This window comes from Scomber japonicus, chromosome 9 (genome assembly GCF_027409825.1).
Source record: "Scomber japonicus isolate fScoJap1 chromosome 9, fScoJap1.pri, whole genome shotgun sequence".
Lineage (NCBI taxonomy): Eukaryota > Metazoa > Chordata > Actinopteri > Scombriformes > Scombridae > Scomber > Scomber japonicus.
Window position 1 is genome coordinate 840,658 of NC_070586.1, and position 12,123 is coordinate 852,780.

The 12,123-nt window shown below is 43.0% G+C and overlaps 1 long non-coding RNA gene across 1 annotated transcript; it reads left to right on the plus strand.

Annotated features, from left to right (window-relative positions):
• Nucleotides 1-6,842: 6,842 nt before the first annotated feature.
• Nucleotides 6,843-11,580, plus strand: LOC128365027 (uncharacterized). The gene is made up of 2 exons (XR_008321791.1): nucleotides 6,843-6,891; nucleotides 11,246-11,580. It is a non-coding gene; the product is annotated as an uncharacterized LOC128365027 (long non-coding RNA).
• The last annotated feature ends 543 nt before the right edge of the window (nucleotides 11,581-12,123 follow it).

Here is a 12,123-nt window from a genome sequence, read left to right on the forward strand (position 1 = left end):
ATCCCAGTCTTCTGCTGGATCACTGCTACAGTTCTGGAGAATGTGTTGAAAATCAGAGAGGGAGGAGAGCTGCCCAAGACCCTGACTGAGATGTACATCCACTTCCTGGTGCTTCAGTCCAAACTGAAGAACATCAAGTATGATGGAGGAGCTGAGACAGATCCACACTGGAGTCCAGAGAGCAGGAAGATGATTGAGTCTCTGGGAAAACTGGCTTTTGAGCAGCTGCAGAAAGGCAACCTGATCTTCTATGAATCAGACCTGACAGAGTGTGGCATCGATATCAGAGCAGCCTCAGTGTACTCAGGAGTGTTCACACAGGTCTTTAAAGAGGAGAGAGGGCTGTACCAGGACAAGGTGTTCTGCTTCGTCCATCTTAGTGTTCAGGAGTTTTTGGCTGCTCTTCATGTCCATCTGACATTCATCAAGTCTGGAGTCAATCTGCTGGCAGAACAACAAACAACATCCCAGAAATGTTTCTACCAGAGTGCTGTGGACGAGGCCTTAAAGAGTCCAAATGGACACCTGGACTTGTTCCTCCGCTTCCTCCTGGGTCTTTCACTGCAGATCAGTCAGACCCTCCTACAAGGTCTGCTGACAAAGACAGGAAGTAGCTCAAAGACCAATCAGGAAACAGTGGAGTACATCAAGAAGACGCTCAGTGAGAATGTGTCTGCAGAGAGAAGCATCAATCTGTTCCACTGTCTGAATGAACTGAATGATCGTTCTCTAGTGGAGGAGATCCAACAGTCTCTGAGATCAGGAAGTCTCTCCACAGATAAACTGTCTCCTGCTCAGTGGTCAGCTCTGGTCTTCATCTTACTGTCATCAGAAAAAGATCTGGACGTGTTTGACCTGAAGAAATACTCTGCTTCAGAGGAGGCTCTTCTGAGGCTGCTGCCAGTGGTCAAAGCCTCCAACAAAGCTCTGTAGGTGCACACAGAACTATCCAGATTAATGTAGTTTCATCTTTGCTCAATGAAGAAAAGTAATGTTTGCAATTATTTTGTTCGCTGATTCTTCTCCAGGTTGAGTGGCTGCAACCTCTTAGAGAGAAGCTGTGCAGCTCTGTCCTCAGTTCTCAGCTCCCAGTCCTCTAGTCTGAGAGATCTGGACCTGAGTAACAACAACCTGCAGGATTCAGGAGTGAAGCAGCTTTCTGCTGGACTGGAGAGTCCACACTGTGGACTGGAAACTCTCAGGTCAGGATTCAACTGTCTGTAAAAGTTTACCCACCGAGGTTTTATATATCTATATATGTATGTATATATATATATATATATATATATATATATATATATGTGTGTGTGTATATGTATGTATACAGTACTGTGCAAAAGTCCTAGAGAAACTATGTACAGATGAAGCCATTTCAAAGTTCCCGTGTTTCCTTGATGGCTCCTTGACCGGTCCTTGGCTGGCCGATAATGGAAGCAGGGGGGAAATGTGATCCCCCAGCGATGACGTAGTCAATGAGGCGCCAACTGGAAACGCCCCTAAGTTGCCTGAGTGAAAACCAGCTGCAATGCCTCATTTGTCCACGGGGAGGAGCAGTGTGTTTAGACCGGTTTAGACCCACTGCTCATAGAAAAGACTAGGCTGTCCAACGACTTAAAAAAATTAACTGGATTCATCACGTTACAACCCTGTGATTAAACCTGATTAAAATACTAAGCTAAATATTATATACCCTTATATTACTTGTTTTACTTCTATTCTTCTGTATAAAGTAGCTTAATGAATGGTACAATATAGTTAATCCATTAGAAAGTACGGATGCAATTGAAGCTGCCGTACATTTTACAGGACACCGTCCGTCACACGTATTATTGTTCTTTATTCTTTTCTTATTGCTGCTCTTATATTCTATTACTGTCCACTTGCTGCTGTGACAATGCCAATTTCCCCATTGTGGGACTAATAAAGGAATATTTTATCTTAAATAAATATTCCGTCCAAGCAGTAAGCACAATGTAAAACTGATTTTAAATGACGAGCTGGGTTTCGGTCTGGTACAAAGTGAAGGTAACTGTTGTGGACATAACTGTAGAACAAGCCAAGGCGGCATTGTAAGGGGTAAAGGAGCTTTATTGTTATTATAAAATGAATGAAATTACAGGTTGGAATGCAAGGATGGATGGATGAATGGAGAATGAAATGAATGACGTTAGCGCGCAAAGTTTATGAATGGAGGGGATCTCCCTCGCGGGGCACCCCCTGAAACGTCACTTTCTCACAGCCAATCGTAAGCCCCACTGAGACCGACTGGCGCGAGGTTGGTCCACACAATCCTTCTCCTGTCAGATTAACTCAGAAATCATCATCCAACATGTCATTGTCAAAAGAAAGTAAAATAGCTAAAACTTGCTGTCACACTTCTCGTCTCATTGCTCTCCTCTGCTCTCAGAGTCTGTTCAATGCAGGAATAGGCTACTACAACTGTATTCCTCCTCACCGTTCTGTATAAAATATGGGATTCATTTACTTTTATTCAGAGGTGGGTAGTAACGAGTTACATTTACTCCATTACTTTTAATTGAGTAAGTTTATGAAAAAACTATACTTCTAGGAGTAGTTTTAATTTTTGGCTACTCTACCCACCTCTGCTTTTATTTTGTGTTATTAAACATAGCCTAATAATTGAAATAATGTTGTCATAATGTAGCATCCCATAACATAAATATTGAAAGTTAATAATTTTCCGAAAAAAATGGACACAAGAAAATGACTTTTTCTGACACTTTTATTACTTTTACAAACACACTAACCCTAACCCACACACACTTTTCAACAGTTCTACAATTCACAAGTTAGCAGATGCTTTTATCTAAAGCGACATACAGTCTTCCATACCAAAGTCCACTTAACTACCCACCTCTCATTGGCATAATTTATGTGAACATATTCAGACCAGCCTCAAATGAAAGGTTAATCACCCTTTCAATTCCTTGTTTTGTGTTTGTTTGTGTCAGTCCTGTGACCCGCTTTCCCCATTTCGTATTATTGATCTGAGCCTAAAATTGAAATATATTTGTGTTAGATTCCAAACTAATAAATAATCAGTCAGTAGGCTATATAATGTTTTGATTTGATTCGATGAATTTCGAAAGTCCGATCAGTAAAAATTCATAGACCATCAGAATGTGGGCTAGTTTGTGACAGAAGCGCCATCTCTTGGTCATGGCCTGTATTACAATGAATGAGGACAAGATAGACACGCCCAGAAGAAGGAGGGGGTCGTTCCAGCTGCTGGAACTCAGCTGGAACTTGGCTGGAACTTGGCTGGGAGTCAGCTGCCATTCAGCTTGGAGGGGAACTTTGAAGTGGCTACTACTGTATACAAAATGTAACATTAATTATTAAATATTATTATTAATTAAGGCTCCATTCCATTTAGGTTAAAGAGAGCCAGGTTCATGCTATTACTCCAGTGTAATGGGAGGTCACACTAAATTCTGCTGCAGCCTATAGAAGCAGTTTTCTTTTTCATTTTTTAGTACAGCATACACATTTCCTGTATTTTCTGGTTGTATTCTAATAAAGAGACTGAGAAATAATTATATATGGTCATTATAGCATTGCTAAAACAAATAATCTAATGATGGCCTAAGACTTTTGCACAGTACTGTATTATATCTGTGAATTAACTTATTAAAATTCTTCTCCAGACTGAATCACTGTAACCTCTCAGAGAGAAGTTGTGCAGCTCTGTCCTCAGTTCTCAGCTCCCAGTCCTCTAGTCTGAGAGATCTGGACCTGAGGAACAACAACCTGCAGGATTCAGGAGTGAAGCAGCTTTCTGCTGGACTGGAGAGTCCACACTGTGGACTGGAAACTCTCAGGTCAGTTTTATTAATGTGTATTTGAAGCAGAGGTGTTCACAAGTCATTTTTTGCAAGTCCAAGTCAAGTCTCAAGTCTCTGGTTAAGAGTCCTAGTCAAGTTTCAAGTCTCTCGCAAACACTAAATCAAATTCAAATTCTATAAGCTGTAAAATCCTCTATATAAGACAGTATTGATGATTGTTTCACTAGAATCTACAGCAATGTGATGTGGAACAAATAATTCTATCTCATAACTGTATTTTTCTTTAACAAGAGTTTTTTTAACAATGCTGTAAAATACAATAAAAGAAATATATCACACCAACAATGTATTTTGATAACACAACATTTTGCATTTTAACAATAAATGAAAAAACACCCCCACAATGGTGCATTCCTGAAAAAAACATAAATATTTTCTTTAACAAGAAATAACTGTATTTTAGCAATATTGTAAAAGATAACAAAATGAAAAAAACACCCACTCGCCATTGTCTTGAAATCAGAGAGTTTCTAATACAGTATACAGTAGTAGACGGGCTCTGCTCTAAATGCGCGCGTACACACGGCGCATGCGTGATGTTGGTGTTTACTGTCAGCCTCAGTCACAGCCAGAGATCACTTCCCAAATGCAAACAGAGAAGACGAATGACAGATAATAAATAATGAGAATATAAATGATAACATGAAAATAATGGTCATTTGCGAGTCTCCAGCCTCGAGTCCGAGTCGAGTCTGAAGTCAATGTGTAGTGCGACTTAAGTGCGACTCGAGTACGAGTCGCAAGTCCGAGTCACCGCAGTTTCTAGTTTACATGAAGAGTTATATTATAAATACTTATATTTAAATATTTAGTGTACTGTCTGAGCTGAAGTGATGTAACATCAAGTATACAGTATGTGTATCTGCATGACACCAACATGCAGCAGGGGGCGCTGAGTGTCAACATAAAGGCCTGAAGGACAAAATCCTGTTTACTGAGTTGAGAATGTTTTTAAGCTCATTAGATGAAGTGTTGTGTGTGTTCAGTCTGTCAGGATGTCTGATCACAAAGGAAGGCTGTGCTTCTCTGGCCTCAGCTCTGAGGTCCAACCCCTCCCATCTGAGAGAGCTGGACCTGAGCTACAATCATCCAGGAGACTCAGGAGAGAAGATCCTGTCTGCTGGACTGAAGGATCCACACTGGAGACTGGACACTCTCAGGTATGAACAGACAGATGGACACTCTCAGGTATAGACAGACAAGTGGACACTCTCAGGTATGGACAGACAGGTGGACAATCAGATATGGACAGATGGACACTCTCAGGTATGGACAGACAGATGGACACTCTCAGGTATAGACAGACAAGTGGACATTCTCAGGTATGGACAGGCAGGTGGACACTCTCAGGTATGGACAGACAGGTGGATACTCTCAGGTATGGACAGACAGGTGGACACTCTCAGGTATGGACAGATGGACACTCTCAGGTATGGACAGACAGGTGGATACGCTCAGGTATGGAAAGGTGGACAGACACTCTGACTAACTGAGGGACTGTGGTTCATGTTTAATGGTGGATATGAGTGAAGGTGTATGAAGCTGATTGTGTCTTTGTCTCTTCCACCAGGATGGACCATGGTGGGCCGCAGAGACTGAAACCTGGTGTGAGGAAGTGTGAGTGTGTTTTCAGTTTGATTCATGAGAACTTTGAGAAAAACTGGATGAAATATGTAAAAGAAGTGAAAAAAGCTCAAAATGATGGAAAATGTGTTTAGTCAGAAATGGGCGTGGCCTAAACTGACATTTATCTTGAACCAATGAATCCATGAAACAGAAATGTCCTTCTGTTGGTCACAGTTCAGGAGTTGAAAGAGAAATGTTTTATAAATGTCCACATGGTGGCGCCACCTGCTTCAAAATGTCCCTCATGTCTCTCCTGCAGATAAAGTTCATTCATTCATACTGACTTCAGCTGTTTGGAGCATTTGGACTAAAATGTGTTTGTAACAGACGACAGTTTGAGATGAAAATAACAGACTTGATGTGCAAAGACCTTCACTTTACACCAAACCTGATGAACAAACATGAATATTACTGAATATCACTGTCATGTTGACTGTTCATGTTCTAACTGAACTGTTAAAGGTTCACTTACTCTGTATGTCCAAAGCTTTCAGTCACATCTCATTGTCTTCCTCAGTGATGGAGTGTCCCAGTTGCCATGGAGATGGTTTAGTTTGAATGGTTTCAGTAAAGTAGTTAATAAATCAACAGATGATAAACTGCAGCTGTATTGTGTCTCGTTCTCTCCATCAGATGCCTGTGAACTGGAACTGGATCCAAACTCAATGAACAGAGAACTCAAACTGTCTGATAACAACAGGAAGGTGACACGTGTGGAGGAGGATGAGTCATATCCTGATCATCCAGACAGATTTGACTCCTGGCCTCAGCTGCTGTGTAAAAATTATCTGACTGGTCGCTGTTACTGGGAGGTTGAGAGGAGTGGAGGAGTTTATATATCAGTGAGTTACAGAAGAATCAGCAGGAAAGGAGGCAGTGATGACTGTGTGTTTGGATGGAACGATCAGTCCTGGAGTCTCTACTGCTCTGATGGTCGTTACTCTGCCTGGCACAGTAACAGAAGTACATCCATCTCATCCTCCTCCTCCTCCTCCTCCTCCTCCTCCTCCTCTGTCTCTAACAGAGTAGCAGTGTATGTGGACTGTCCTGCTGGCACTCTGTCCTTCTACAGAGTCTCCTCTGACACACTGATCCACCTCCACACCTTCAACACCACATTCACTGAACCTCTGTATGCTGGATTTATGTTCTGGTCATCTGGTTCCTCAGTCTCTCTGGTTCCTCTGTAGGAGGGAGAGTCTCTCTGGTTCCTCTGTAGGAGGGAGAGTCTCTCTGGTTCCTCTGTAGGAGGGAGAGTCTCTCTGGGTCCTCTGTAGGAGGGAGAGTCTCTCTGGTTCCTCTGTAGGAGGGAGAGTCTCTCTGTCCTCTGTAGGATGGAGAGTCTCTCCGTGTCCTCTGTAGGAGGGAGAGTCTCTCTGGTTCCTCTGTAGGAGGGAGAGTTTCTCTGGTTCCTCTGTAGGAGGGAGAGTCTCTCTGGTTCCTCTGTAGGAGGGAGAGTCTCTCTGGTTCCTCTGTAGGAGGGAGAGTCTCTCTGTCCTCTGTAGGATGGAGAGTCTCTCCGTGTCCTCTGTAGGAGGGAGAGTCTCTCTGGTTCCTCTGTAGGAGGGAGAGTCTCTCTGGTTCCTCTGTAGGAGGGAGAGTCTCTCAGACAGAAACTCTCCTGACTGAAGATCAGCTGCTGAAATCAAACATCACACACACTCTGCACAGATCTGTCTCAGACTCAAACACTCAGTTATTTTTCCTTCTACATGATTCATTGATTAGTGTCAGTTGACTCTGCTGTTGTTACTGTCAGGATCCAATGAGCAGCATGCAGCTCTATTCATGTTTCAATCTAATAACATCTGTCCAGCTGTGGAGGCCCACAGTGTTTTTGTGCTTCTCACATGTATTTGATCTGATCATCAATAAAAACTATTCATGGTGTTACTGTTGAAAGCATCCTCACTTTAATGACTAACCAGTGAGAAGTAGTGAGGAGCAGTGAGGAGTAGTGAGGAGCAGTGAGGAGTAGTGGGGAGCAGTGAGGAGCAGAGAGAAGCAGAAAGGAGCAGTGAGGAGCAGAGAGAAGCGGAGAGGAGCAGTGAGGAGCAGAGAGGAGCAGTGAGGAGCAGAGAGAAGCAGATGCCACAGGATGACAGGATGATACAAGCGGTAATATTCTACCCTGAACACATTTGGGACATTCATTTATATTCATCAAAGTCATCACAATTAATAAAACTTAGAGATAAATGTGTAAAGTCAGTGTTATAGGGAGTGGATGAGTGAATTTGTGGTGTGTGGGTGTTTATGGTGGAACAAAGTAAAACAACCAAAGAAACAACGCAGGAGTCTGTCAGAGAAAAGAGAGAGATGTGAACTGACAGCTTGTGGCTTTAATAGGTGTGTCCCATCCTGCTGACAGAGCAAAGCAGAGGAGCGTCACATCTCTCTCTCACTCACCTGTCGGGAAACACGGAAGAGAAGCAGCGCGAGGAAGAGGTAGGCAGTGTATTAATACAAATATGATGAATATGATGTAAAGTGAGAAATGTATTTAACCCTGTAGAAGCAGAGACATCTCTCTGTATATGCACACTGTAATGAAGCTGCTTGTTTTTAAAGTGTTACTGAGCAGTTAGCAGTTCATGTGTGAACTCTGTCACACTATTACTAATAATAATGTACATTGATATTAATATTACTACTGTACTGCCCATTGTTCCACTATGACAGCACTATGTGAACTTTCACTGCTAATACTATAAAATGAGTTATATGAGTATGAACATGTAATATACAGTATGTACTCCATATAATATAAAGATTAGACTCATCTTTTGGGTCATTTTCAAATGGTACAGCACCCTGCCAACAACTGAACCTGGCTGTTAAAGGGTTTGGGTATGATGACATTCATTGTACTAAACTTTAGATAAATAGGCTAAAGTGATTGACTGTTGTTTTTGTAAAACTGTTTCTTGAAGTCAGTAATTGTGTGTTTGATTCATTTAATCGGTCGTATCAAAGGTCACCTCATTCAGTCATCTTGAACCTGACAAACATTATGACAGTTATTATAATAACTAATCCACAGTTGCAACAGTCCACAGTCCAAAAAAAGGAGTTTGTTTCACAGGTGGGGCGATTAATGATGAACAGGTAATAGAAGCCATATAATAATATACTATGAAATGTGTAAAAAGAAGGTGACAGAAATACTGTTGAAAACATCTTTTCATTCATGATATTCAGTTATTTAATCAGGCAAATGAAAAGTCAGTGGAACATTCAGAAACTAAGTTATTAAACATTAAAGCTGAGTGAAAGTCTTTAAATAGTTTGTTACTTTGGCTCCATCTGGTGGTGGAATGAATAATGACAGGATGTTAGACAGCAGTGCAGACCTGTGTGATGTGCAGCTGGTTGTAATGAATGAGCATGTTGTTGTGTTTGTGTGAAGGTGTTTCTCTGCTATGGATCAGTGTGAGGACAGAGAGGAGGGAGTCCCTCCCTCTAAAAGCTCTCTGTGTGGGGAACATGACAGCCAGACCAAAGCTCAGAGGTGAGATGAGGATCTCTAACTGTCCATCACTGTTCTCCACTCACATCACTCCACCATCATTATTCACACTCAAACATCTGTGTGTGTTGTGTTGAAGGACAAACCAGCAGCACAGACCAGACTCTGATGAACTCAGCCGGCCGTCTGTCAAGAATCTGCGGTCGTTATTTGAACCAAAGAAGTTCAACGATGGACATAAATCTGCTGGTCAGAGGTAAGAACGATCCATCATGTTGAGGTCTGAAAACTCTTCATACAATCATCAGAATCACAGAGTGAACCTGATGACTTTATTGATGCTTCTTAGAAAAGTGTGGCTGGTCTCCCTGTGGACTGTAGCTGCACATTTATCTGTTAACATAGAACACACCTACTATACAGTTCTAGCTCGACTCGGTTTCTCTGCTCCTCCATCAGGTGGATGGACACTCTCAGGTATAGACAGACAGGTGGACACTCTCAGGTATAGACAGACAGGTGGACACTCTCAGGTACGGACAGATGGACAGACACTCTGACTAACTGAGGGACTGTGGTTCATGTTTAATGGTGGATATGAGTGAAGGTGTATGAAGCTGATTGTGTCTTTGTCTCTTCCTCCAGGATGGACCATGGTGGACCGCAGAGACTGAAACCTGGTCTGAGGAAGTGTGAGTGTGTTTTCACTTTGATTCATGAGAACTTTGAGAAAAACTGGATGAAATATGTAAAAGAAGTGAAAAAAGATCAAAATGATGGAAAATGTGTTTTGGCAGAAATGGGCGTGGCCTAAACTGACATTTATCTTGAACCAATGAATCCATGAAACAGACATTTCCTTCTGTTGGTCACAGTTCAGGAGTTAAAAGAGAAATGTTTTATAAATGTCCACATGGTGGCGCTACCTGCTCCAAAATGTCCCTCATGTCTCTCCTGCAGATAAAGTTCATTCATACTGACTTCAGCTGTTTGGAGCATTTGGACTAAAATGTGTTTGTAACAGACGACAGTTTGAGATGAAAATAACAGACTTGATGTGCAAAGACCTTCACTTTACACCAAACCTGATGAACAAACATGAATATTACTGAATATCACTGTCATGTTGACTGTTCATGTTCTAACTGAACTGTTAAAGGTCCACTTACTCTGTATGTCCAAAGCTTTCAGTCACATCTCATGGTCTTCCTCAGTGATAGAGTGTCTCAGTTGTCATGGAGATGGTTTAAGTTTGAATGGTTTCAGTAAAGTAGTTAATAAATCAACAGATGATAAACTGCAGCTGTATTGTGTCTCGTTCTCTCCATCAGATGCCTGTGAACTGGAACTGGATCCAAACTCAATGAACAGATTCCTCAAACTGTCTGATAACAACAGGAAGGTGACATGTGTGAAGGAGGATCAGTCATATCCTGATCATCCAGACAGATTTGACTCCTACCCTCAGCTGCTGAGTAGAAATGATCTGACTGGTCGCTGTTACTGGGAGGTCGAGAGGAGAGGAGGAGTTGATGTATCAGTGAGTTACAGAAGAATCAGAAGGAGAGGAGACAGAGATGACTGTTGGTTTGGAGGAAATGATCAGTCCTGGAGTCTGTTCTGCTCTGATTATAGTGGTTACTCTGTCCTTCACAATAAGACAAAAACACACATCTCCTCCTCCTTCTCCTCCTCCTCCTCCTTCTATGTCTCTGACAGAGTAGCCGTGTATGTGGACTGTCCTGCTGGCACTCTGTCCTTCTACAGAGTCTCCTCTGACACACTGATCCACCTCCACACCTTCAACACCACATTCACTGAACCTCTGTATGCTGGGTTTAGAGTCTGGTCTGGTTCAGTGTCTCTGGTTCCTCTGTAGGAGGGAGAGTCTCTCTGGTTCCTCTGTAGGAGGGAGAGTCTCTCTGGTTCCTCTGTAGGAGGGAGAGTCTCTCTGTCCTCTGTAGGAGGGAGAGTCTCTGGTTCCTCTGTAGGAGGGAGAGTCTCTCCGGTTCCTCTGTAGGAGGGAGAGTCTCTCTGTTTCCTGTAGGAGGGAGAGTCTCTCTGGTTCCTCTGTAGGAGGGAGAGTCTCTCTGTTTCCTGTAGGAGGGAGAGTCTCTCTGGTTCCTCTGTAGGAGGGAGAGTCTCTCTGGTTTCTCTGTAGGAGGGAGAGTCTCTCTGGTTCCTCTGTAGGAGGGAGAGTCTCTCTGGTTCCTCTGTAGGAGGGAGAGTCTCTCTGGTTCCTCTGTAGGAGGGAGAGTCTCTCTGGTTCCTCTGTAGGAGGGAGGGTCTCTCTGGTTCCTCTGTAGGAGGGAGAGTCTCTCCTGTGGACAGAAACTCTGCTGACTGAAGATCAGCTGCTGAAATCAAACATCACACACACTCTGCACTGTGAAGCAGATCTGTCTCAGACTCAAACACTCAGTTATTTTTCCTTCTACATGATTCATTGATTAGTCTCAGTTGACTCTGCTGTTGTTACTGTCAGGATCCAATGAGCAGCATGCAGCTCTATTCATGTTTCAATCTAATAACATCTGTCCAGCTGTGGAAGCCCACAGTGTTTTTGTGCTTCTCACATGGATTTGATCTGATCATCAATAAAAACTATTCATGGTGTTACTGTTGAAAGCATCCTCACTTTACTGACACAATGGATAATATAACAAGCTTTTAACCAGAGAGGAGCAGAGAGGAGCAATGAGGAGCAGAAAGGAGCAGTAAGGAACAACAAGGAGCAGTGAGGAACATCGAGGAGCAGAGAGGAGCAGTGAGGAGCAGAGAGGAGCAGTAAGGAGCACTGAGGAGTAGTGAGGAGCAGGGAGGAGCAGAGAAGAGCAGTAAGGAGCACTGAGGAGTAGTGAGGAGCAGTGAGGAGCAGAGAGGAGCAGGGAGGAGCAGAGAAGAGCAGTAAGGAGCACTGAGGAGGAGTGAGGAGCAGTGAGGAGCACTGAGGAGTAGTGAGGAGCAGTGAGGAGCAGAGAGGAGCAGGGAGGAGCAGAGAAGAGCAGTAAGGAGCACTGAGGAGTAGTGAGGAGCAGAGAGAAGCAGAGAGGAGCAATGAGGAGCAGAGAGGAGCAGTGAGGAGCAGAGATGTGTAGTGAGGAGCAGTGAGGAGCAGTGAGGAGCAGAGAGAAGAAGAGATGAGCAGAGATGTGCAGTGAG